We start from the raw sequence: 9,540 nt of genomic DNA on the forward strand, positions 1-9,540 counted from the left end.
TACCTCAACCCGAGCTCTTCCCCAAGAGCAGGAACGATGACTGTATCTCCCTGTGGATTTCCAAATAGGATCCAGATGGAGACTGAGTTAACCTATGACCCTTAAGTCGTTAGGGATGAAGGGGTGTGAGGTTCAGAGTTGCAGGGACCCTTGGGCTCCTCCTCCCCCCAAGCAGCACTGGCAATTTGGACATCTTCCCAGAGGAGAGACTTTCCTCGGGGGTGTCTGCGCCCTTGCTTACTGTTTCCCAATGTTTCCGCTTCTTCTCTTCCTTTTAGCTTCTCACCTGGGGCGGGTGGGTGCTCGTCACCCTCCCGCCCGCTTTCCTCCACTCCTGGGCCAGAGCCGCGTCCAGCACCACGGACAGCTCCCGGGCGGTGAGTAGCCGGCCTGCAGGCCCCCTTTGGGAGGCTTACGAGGGGGTCTTCTCTCGGTCTCTAGATTTTGTAATCTGTGGGGACTGTTTGCAGGCAGCTGCGGGGCCTCAGGAAGAGGGAAAAGCTGAGGGCAGTTGGCATTCCATCTCCAGGAAATTGGGTCTGTCCTCTTCGGGGAGTGGGAACTGAACGGTGTGGGGGTGGGGTGCTGTTGCAGCGGTGCGAAGGATGAGAGGTGGATGCGGGAAGTGTGTACCCTAAACTCATGTAAGGTCAGGCAGAGCCAGGATGAGCCTCCGCCCTATATCCCTCATTTTACAGATCCCAAGAGAGTGGAAGAGTCATGCCCAAGGTCACTCAGCTGGGTGGTGGAAATGCCAAGAGGCAGCCTCCTCAAGTCCAGCCCGGCCCTGCCCACTGTGTCTGATGTGTCCTGTAGGAACCTCCCTGCCTGACTCGCGTGCGTGCGCAGGCCTAATGCTTGTCGGGAGGGTCACAGGTTGTCCTTGCACGGAAGGGGACAGAGCACGTGTCTGGGCGTGTGAGGTGTCCACACAGGCCGGGAAGAGGTGGGCCCAACTGCTCTGTCTGTCAGAGGTTTGCAGGGGAGGCCTCAGAGAGAAGCACAGGGGAAGGCATACCTAGCAGTGGCTGGCAAGCCCACGGGGAAAGGGGCAGCCATCTGCCAGGGCACAGAGGCCAGCGGATGGCCACAAGGAGTCTCCAGAGGCCAGCAAGAGCCACGCAAACTGGAACGGGGCCTGGGAAAGGCCCTTCTGTGTGCCCAGGCCTGCTCCTCCGACACCGGGAGCCCAGAAACAAAGGGGCTATTCTCGCTAGGATGTGATGCCGCCATCTCCGGCTGGCAGTGCCAGGTGGTGGGGGCATCAGGGGGTGTCAGTCTATTATGCCCCCCCCCCAACTCTTAGGTCCTCTGGGGCTGGATGTTGGGGAGGTGGGTGTTCCATGCTATGTTGCCATGGCAACCGCCCCAGCCCCCACCTTCCAAAGCACAAAGAGAGACAGCTTTCACCCCCACCCCCAGGAAGAACCTGGGTCTGGTTGGGAATCTTCCCTTGGGAATCCTCCTTTCTGAATCACAAGCCTTGGCATGCATGAGCATCAGCCTCCTTTCAGCACTGGAGCCGCACAGGCAGGGAGGCTGGTGCATCCAGAGACTCTGGGAAGGTTGTGCGAGGGAGCCGGAGTCCCCTGTACTTAACCCTCTCCACCCTCAAGCTCTCCTGTCCCTCACCTACAGCCGAGGCCATCCTCAGCCTTCTAAGGTGATGGGGCCTTGACCTTCTGCTCTTTCCAGAAGCGAGGGACACCCTGCTACCCCCAGCCAGCCTCCAGGCTGTGGGAACGGGAGAAGAGGAGGGGGGGTCATTCCTGCCACCCTCCGCCATTACTCATTAGGCATTCTGCCCCCTCCTTCCGCTCGTTAAGCCTGATTTGCATACATTTGCATAATACAACTCATTTGCATTCCAGGAGGCTCATGGTAGGAGCCAGAAAAAAAGGGGAGGGGGTTGGAGAAGAGAGAAAAGGGGAGAGATTTTGTTTTCATCAAAGTGTGTGTGTGGGGGGGAGGTGGCAGGAAGAGGACAGAAATAAAAACTCACACTACTTTCTTTCTTCCCTTCTGCCGTCCCTCCCTGAGCCGGACTCAGATGCCAAAGAGAGATGCCAAGGGGCCGGCTTTTCTGTCCTTTTTTGTCTTGCTTCCTCCGGCCTTGGCTCCCCAGCCTGGCCCCCCACCTTGTTGGGCTCGGGCTTCAGAGAGAGAGAGAGAGAGAGGCAGGGGTAGGAGGCAATGCTGTGGGAACGGAAGCGGAGGGCGGGTGAGGGCGCCATGTTTGGCAGCTGGCACCCCTACGATGGCGGCCTCTGACAGGTGGATGGACGTGGCGGGGGCTGAGGCCCCGGGAACCCAGGAAGGACTTGCTGGCTGGCCGGGAACATGGCTGAGTCTCCTTGCTAGTAGAACTGGGGAGAGCGGACGGGAGGGATGAGGCATGGCAGTCCCAGAGGAGAGTGAGGCTGGCACAGGAGCAGGGCTGACGGGGCGGCCTCCCGTTCACTCACAGACCCCGTGAGCACCCGGTGGTCAGAGGACTTGACGGGGGATCTTATGGACTGTGGGTGATGCACAAAGACTGGGGGGGGGGGTGGTGAGAACTGGGGGGAGGGTAAGGTGTGGGCAGGCAGGACCGCCTGCCAGTTTGAGGGTCTCTCTGGGGCCTTGAAGGACTGTCGTGTCCTCGAGGTGGAGCTCCAGGTTTTCCCTGCTCAGCCTGGCGGTCTGGCTTCCCTCCTCACGGCCCTTGTGAAGCTACGCCCTGGAGACCACCCACGGCCCCGCCAAGGGCCCACCGCCCACCCCCACCTCAGGCCAGGAGACCTCTGCAGAGCAGTCCCCGCTGGCCCCGGTCCTGCCTCCTCCTGTGGCCTTTGGCCCTCCTGTTACATCCTCGCTCATGCGTCCTGGGTTCTGCTCATTCAGTCTTCCAGGTCTTCATTTGTGAGTGCTCCCCAGGGCTCCACGGTCCTGCTACGTTTATCGCGTCAGCCATCGTGGGCTCTAGACTTCTAGAAACCTGCCCGCTTCACAGGTTCTGGCCTCTCTGAACTCCAGATCTGTGTGTGCTCCTGCCCTTAGCTCCTGGGGCAGAGGCTGGAGAGGTGCCCCTGCTTGGGTTCCACCCAGGCCCGAGCAGCAAGGAGGGCTGGGAGCATCCTGTGCTTTTGGCTTCCCTGGTGGCGAAGAAGCCAGCCTCCTTCCCAAACCGCAAGGTGGCCACTCCCCAGATGCGGTACAGGGTCCCGGTGCTCACTGGCTCAGCATGTGCTCCCGCCTCCCCCCTTCACCTGCGGTGTCACCAAACTGCTAGGCCCTCGGGTCCCTCCCCCTCCACATCACCCACGTGAGGACCATCCCTTCCTCCCGGGCAGCGCCTCTCGCACCCACACCTTCCTTTCGCTTGGCTCCTGCCTCCGTGGCTCATTCCGTCAACAGGCGTGTGCCGAGTGCCGCTGGGTGAAGGCGGAGGTGGGGTTCGGGGCTGCTCTGCGGAACCAGCAGTCTGGCAGGGAGGGCAGACGGGCACCACGGGACACCGGGAGGACCGTTGTCCTGAAGACCTGAGCCAGGCTCCGGGGAGCATGGGGCTGGGCAGGCAGGGAGGGCCTCCTGGAGGGGCCAAGGGGCAAGTGGTACGGCAATCAATCGGATGGAAGTGGTGACAGGTGAGCAGGAGGTCGTCAAGTCCAAGGTGTGAGGGAGTGGGCAGTGGTGCGGGGCCAGCTGATGTGAGGGGAGGGAGGAAAGATAGGGGACGGGGCTGTCGTCACAGAGACTCTGGGCTGGGAGGAGATGGGGCACGGAGGCTGAAGTTGGTTACCGAGAGAGCCTCATGTGCCCCAGCAGGGGGGCTGGACTTGCAGAGTGCTTAGCTGACAGCCTCAGAGATGCCATGTATGGGGGGGGGGGGGGGTTGGACGGCGAGCAGCACACAGCCCCTCCCAGGAGGGACAAGGACAGGGCATCCAGCTGCCTGCTTAGCCCAGTGCCCAGCCGGAGGTTTCACTGGCTCCTGCTTAGTTCTGCAAATGAGGGAACAGAGGCCTGGGAGCCCCCCAGGAAGAGTCTCTGCCCCTCCCCCAGACTCACCCCACCGTCCACATGCGTGCCCCCGCTTACACAGTGGGTAGGCCAGTGGGGGCTCCCTGGGAGAAGCACGGGTGCCCCGAGGGCAGCACAGGAGATGGGCAGCTGGGGACTGAAGATCAGAGAGGGGGCTCAGCCCTGGGAAGTCCCTGGGAGACTGGGTGCGGGAAGGGGTGCGGGCTATCAGGCGGGGAGATCCTTCCTGGGGAAGGTGGCGGAAGGCTGGAGAGGCATCTGAGGAGCTGCTGTGGCCAGGGGGGGGGGGGAGGGGGAGGGGGAGAGGGAAGTGGGGGGGCCGGCCCCCGCCCCTCCCCCAGGCCCAGCCTTTGCACAAAGGCTTCTCTGTGAGTGGCCACGGAAGTGGCCTTGTCAGGTGAGGGGGCTTAGCTCCCGGGGCTAAGGGGTGGGTGCAAGGGGATTGGAGGAGGGGAGGGCTGAGGGGCAGCCTCAGGCTTTAACCAGATCTGGGAAGGAAATGGAGAAGCTGACACCTAGCCAGAGCCTCACGGTGAGGCCCTGTCCGAACCTTCCCAGGACAGGCTCCTCTCCACGGTCCTGTCAGGCCCCGCGGGCCCCCAGCAGCAGGGTCCTGCTGCCCGCCTCCTTCCTTGCTGTAACTCCCTCCACCCCGGCCCCTCTACCTCCCTTCCCGCCCTTTCACGGGGCTCCCCACCTCCTGCACGGGGCTCCCCGCTCGCTCGCTCGCTCGCTTGCTCGCTCGCTCGGGGAGGGCTGTGTTGGGAAGGTAGAGAGAAGCCAGGGCCCAAAAAGAGGCTCGAGGCTGCCTTAGACTCCACACCCAGTCTCGTCCTCCCCGGGGAAGGTTTCTCTCGTTGCCTGACCTGAGTGCTGCCTGCTGTCAACCAGCATGTGGATAGACCCCTGCCCCACCCCCAACGCCTTGTTGTGTACACTGTTCCTTGTAATAAGTGTGTGGCTTTGGGCCCCGGGAGCAGCAGAATGGCAGCGGGCACCTCGTCGGGCTGCAGGCTGCTCACAGATTGGATAGCGGGGCTCCATCCACAGGACGGACAACAGAAGGAGGTTTTGGTTGTCGACTCTGAATCAGACAGGCCGGTCAGGAGACCCTGGCTTCCCTCCCTTGCCAGCTAGGTGACCTTAGGCAAGTCACTTACTGTCTTTGGACCCTAACTTCCTTCCACGGTTACTCCGAGGGATCAGTTGGGTCGGTGTGAATGAGGGTGAGGCCATGTGCAGGTGGACAGTGCTAATTCTAGAGGGACACAGAGTTAGAGGGGCCACTGAGGTGGGGACAGTCTGGAAGGGCTTCCGCGGCTTGGAAATGAGGGCACGGATCGCTGGGGAGGAGGGGGCCAGGAGGGACTCGGTGCAGTCCGTGATGAAGGCCTGTCTGAGGGCGGGGCTGGGCTCCGGGCACTGCCCAGGGCTCTCGTGGGCTCAAGCAGGCAGGTGTCTTGGTGGCCATCCTCCTCAGGAAGAGCTTCCCCTTAGGGCCGGTGTAGACACCGTCCAGCAGCCCTGGGAAGAGCGAGGGTGGGGTGAGGGTCCCCCACAGTGTCCTAACCCTGCTTGCTCCCCGCAGCCCGCATCTCGTCGTTCTCCAGAGGGAGCGCTAGCCGGACATCGTGACGCTGCAGGGAATGAGCCCAAAGTGGTCCCTCCAAGCCCTGCCGTCCAGCCCAGGACTCTCTCAAGTTCCCGATGATCTTATGCTCCTCAGCATTGTCAGGAGTGAGCTGAATTCAGACTTACTGAGGTCCCTCAGCCTATGGGCCAGGGAGACTTTGAGCAACAGGGGCTTTTGTCTCGGAGCGGTCATTCCTTGTTGTACAAGCAAGAGCTGGGAGGAAGGATGGTTTGGGCATCATCCCCCACTGGTAGCAGTGGAGCCTGTAGGCCTGCAGGGAAGGACCAGGCTGAGGCTGGCATATGGAGGGAGAGCCCTGGGCACAGGGGCATGAGCCTCACCCGGCCAGGGCTACCTTCTGCCGGGTTTGTCCATCTGGCACCAGCTGGCTTTCCAGCGCGGCCCCCACAGCCAACCGGACTCCTTCTGCTTCTGTTGCCATAGCAACTGGCTGCCATCTTGTACTCAGGGCACTATCTCCTATCTGGATTTTCCCATGGGGTTCCTGGAGGATGGGACGTAGGTCTCCAGCGATGTATCCCTTCCTCCTGATAGCCATCCAATAAGAATGGCCACGATGGGGGCCAGCGACATGTCAGGCTCTATGCTAAGTACTCCCTGTGTGTTATTTAATACGGCAGAGAAAGCATCCATGTGATCAATTTAAAAGGTTCCCAGTTTCTCGTTTCTATGACAGACCTTTCCTCTCTCCAACCAGGAAACACCACGATCTTGCTTATTCTGTCTTGCAAGGTCCTTCCCAGTGTCTAACTGAGACCTGTTCTGCTGAAGTACCAGTTCTCTGACCCTGGGCTTGACATGGCTAATTTGAGAGGTAAGGAATGGACTGTCACCTGCTTTAGTCACTTTATTGGGCTTCGTGGACTCCAACTGATGGCCTAGGGAAACACACATGGGTACCTTGGTGAGGTCTGAGTGCCCCTTAAAGACTTGGGGACACAAGTCTGCAATCTTTTGTTCAGAGGGGCACCTGGCTGGCCCAGTCAGTAGAGCATGCGACTCTTGATCTCAGGGTCATGAGTTCAAGCCCCACATTGGGTGTGGAGGCTACTTACAATAAAACAATGATAATAATAATTAATGAATGAATAAAATCTTGTTGAGAGAAGGGGAGTCAGTGTCACAAAACGCTTCGAAATTTCCCTTCCTTGCCCCCATCCCCACCCAAAGAGAAAAGCCAGAACCAGAGGCCATCGGAAAGGGCTGGTCTCTCAGGCCCTCAGCAGGGGGGGAGTCCCCTAGGAAGGCAGGCTCCCTGCTTCTGCCACTGGGGAGGTTCCAACAGGGTCCCTGAGAGATCCTGAGATGGTGAGAATTCCCTCCCTCTGGAGCTCCAGCACAAGACAGAGAATGGTCACCTTGACCTAAAGGGGCATCTCTAAGGGGCACTGAGCAGGGGCCGGCTTTGCTGAGGGAATCTCCAATGAGGGGCAGGTGGGGAGAGAAAGGGGGCCATTCTCAACTGAGGCAGGGTGGGCTGGCAGGGAGGGGCTGGGGATAATTTATGATATCATTGTTTCCCCGCCCCGCTTTCCCAGCCCCCCTTCCCAGCCCCCTGCTACTGTACTGTTGCTAGGAGATGCTGGCTGTCCGTGTCTGGGCTGGGAGGGCGGAGCCGACAGACCCTGCTCCGTCTGGACTCCTCCTCCCCCCCTGCGGGGGAGGGCCTGCTCTGAGCTTCACCCACCACCCCTCCCCAGGCCCCCACACGCACCTTCTCTTCTGTTGTCCCCCAAATCTAGCCAGCCTGGGGCTCGTGGGGCTCGTGGGGCTCGTGGGGCTCCCGGGCGGCCTGAGGATCTGGGGCAAGGAATGGGACAGTGAGCAGTGGAGGGGGAGGCTGGTAGACTCAGCGGGGGTGCTTAGGACTGGCCGGCTCACGTCAGGGCCTCTGGGAGCCAGCCCGGGTCAGGACGAGCGCCAGGAGAAGTCGGAGGCCTCGAGGAGCCCAAGTTCGAGGGAGACAAGTCTTTCCCTTTGGGGAGCTACCAGTACAATGGGTGAGGCAGACCCCATCCACACCCCTCCACGGTACCGCCCCAGTCAAGGTCGGGGGGGCCTGTAAAGACCATGTTTAGGGGCAGGGGTGGGAGCGAGAATGGAGGTAGGGCAGGCAGGGACGTAAGGCTGGGCCTTCTGGTCTGAGCGGAGCTGGGCAGCGCAGGGGCTCGGACCCCCCTCCTCTTCCGGAGATTCTCTTTTCAGATTTTAAAGCCCTTGGAGAAGTCAGATGGGGTGCACCCCAGGGACTCCCGAAGCTGCTGGCTCCTGACTCCGGCCGGGGCAGGGGAGGGAGGCCGTGGCCACGGTTGTGCCCCTAACGCAGGTTTCCGTGTGGCCCCTGCTCGTCCTGTTCATTCCTAGGTGCTGAGGCTCCTAGGTCTCCCCACCCCAGGAAGGAAGGGGCTGACCTCGATTCCACAACCACTTGCTCAAGCGAGCCCTCTCGCAGCCGTCTTCTCTGTCAATCTGCTGACAGGCCTGGAGTGGCTCTGTCCCCCGCTTGGCAAAGCTGCAGTCAGGGCCCCACGAAGGATGTGTGGGTCACCCCGCGTCACGGGGCTGGTAAGTTGGGCTTCAGATGGGGCCTGGTGGGTCCCCCGCACAGGCTGCGTCCCTCCCCTGTGCCTCCAGCAGAACACCTCCTAACACACTCTGAGTGACTGAGGGGCAGAGCCTGTGGGCAGGGACCCCGCGGCAGGTGGGAAGCCGCAGGATGCTACGGCCGTCTTTGGGGGTGAAGACGGGACTGGAGAAGAGACCACAGTTGCTGCAGAAATCACCCAAACCTTCCCAGGTTTGTCCTTGGCCAACGGAAGCATGTTCCCCACCTGGTGCCGAGTCTCTTGGGCCTTTACCTCTCCCCTGCTGGGGACCTGAGTCCCTCGCCCTGTCATGGCCTTGGGCAGAGCTCCTGGAAGACATGCCCAGGCTCAGCCCTCCCCAGCCCCCCGCCTTTCTGGTGGAGGGGAGCCCCGAGGGCCGCTGGACACTCTCCCTGGAATTCTGTCCTCTGCTTCCTGCTAAGGTCTCCATCCAAAGAGAACCTTTTTCACTCTTGCCATTTTTTTCTTTTCAGACTGAAAAGAAGGACTTATTGTACCCAGCTGGCATGGGTTCCCTCTGAGAAGCCCTCCTGGATTGATCGAAGTGGCAAGACCCCAGCTCCAGCCTGGGCTGCCCGTTACACCCGGAGCCACCCGGGAGAGGACTTCGTCCCACCCTTGCTCCCGTGGCCACCGCTGTCCACCCTGGTCCATCCCAGTTCCTGTGGCGTCCGAGCTGAGAGTCCTCTGAGATGGCGGTCCCGTCTCAGATCTAATAAAGACTCCTGAATGTTGAACCAGTCCGGGTGGTGGTGATGTACCTGGGCAGGGTTGGGAGGGGAGGGCTCCCTCGGAGAGACCCTTGCTGGGGGAGCCCCTGTTGCAGCAGAAGGGGGAGGGGAGCCTCACTAAGACAGAACTCCCCGCTGTGGGTGTGGGCGGGGGGAGTGAAGACCTCCTCAGCTCCTTCCACCTCTCTCAGCCGTCCCAGGGCTCCTGGCAATGCCATCGAGGCTCTGGTCAGTCCCAGCTCAGAGAGCTGGGCAGATGCTCCCAGCAGCTCCCCAAATTGCGGTTTGAAACCTGGATTTTTTTTAAAAGCTTATTTACTTATTTTTTGGGGAGGGAGGGACAGAGAGAGAGGGAGAGAGAGAATCCCAAGCGGGCTCCGTGCTGTGAGCGGAGTCCTACGTGTGGCCCGAATTCACAAACCGTAAGATCATGATCTGAGCCAGAATCAGGAGTTGAATGCTTAACCGACTGAGCCAGGCAGGCGCCCCCAAACCTGGAATTTTTCTAAATAAAAAGGCTTAAGAC

General features: G+C 60.8%; 1 long non-coding RNA gene across 3 annotated transcripts; it reads left to right on the plus strand.

The window, feature by feature from the left end:
* Positions 1 to 6,116: 6,116 nt before the first annotated feature.
* On the plus strand, positions 6,117 to 9,020 carry LOC107180182. Of its 3 annotated transcripts, XR_006213967.1 has the most exons (5): positions 6,117 to 6,326; positions 6,410 to 6,491; positions 7,564 to 7,677; positions 8,042 to 8,242; positions 8,757 to 9,020. It is a non-coding gene; the product is annotated as an uncharacterized LOC107180182 (long non-coding RNA). The 3 variants fall into 3 exon arrangements; XR_006213966.1 differs by having other exon boundaries at positions 6,117 to 6,491; positions 8,042 to 8,474; XR_006213965.1 differs by having other exon boundaries at positions 6,119 to 6,491.
* The last annotated feature ends 520 nt before the right edge of the window (positions 9,021 to 9,540 follow it).

The sequence above is a fragment of the Panthera tigris genome, chromosome F3 (genome assembly GCF_018350195.1).
Source record: "Panthera tigris isolate Pti1 chromosome F3, P.tigris_Pti1_mat1.1, whole genome shotgun sequence".
NCBI lineage: Eukaryota > Metazoa > Chordata > Mammalia > Carnivora > Felidae > Panthera > Panthera tigris.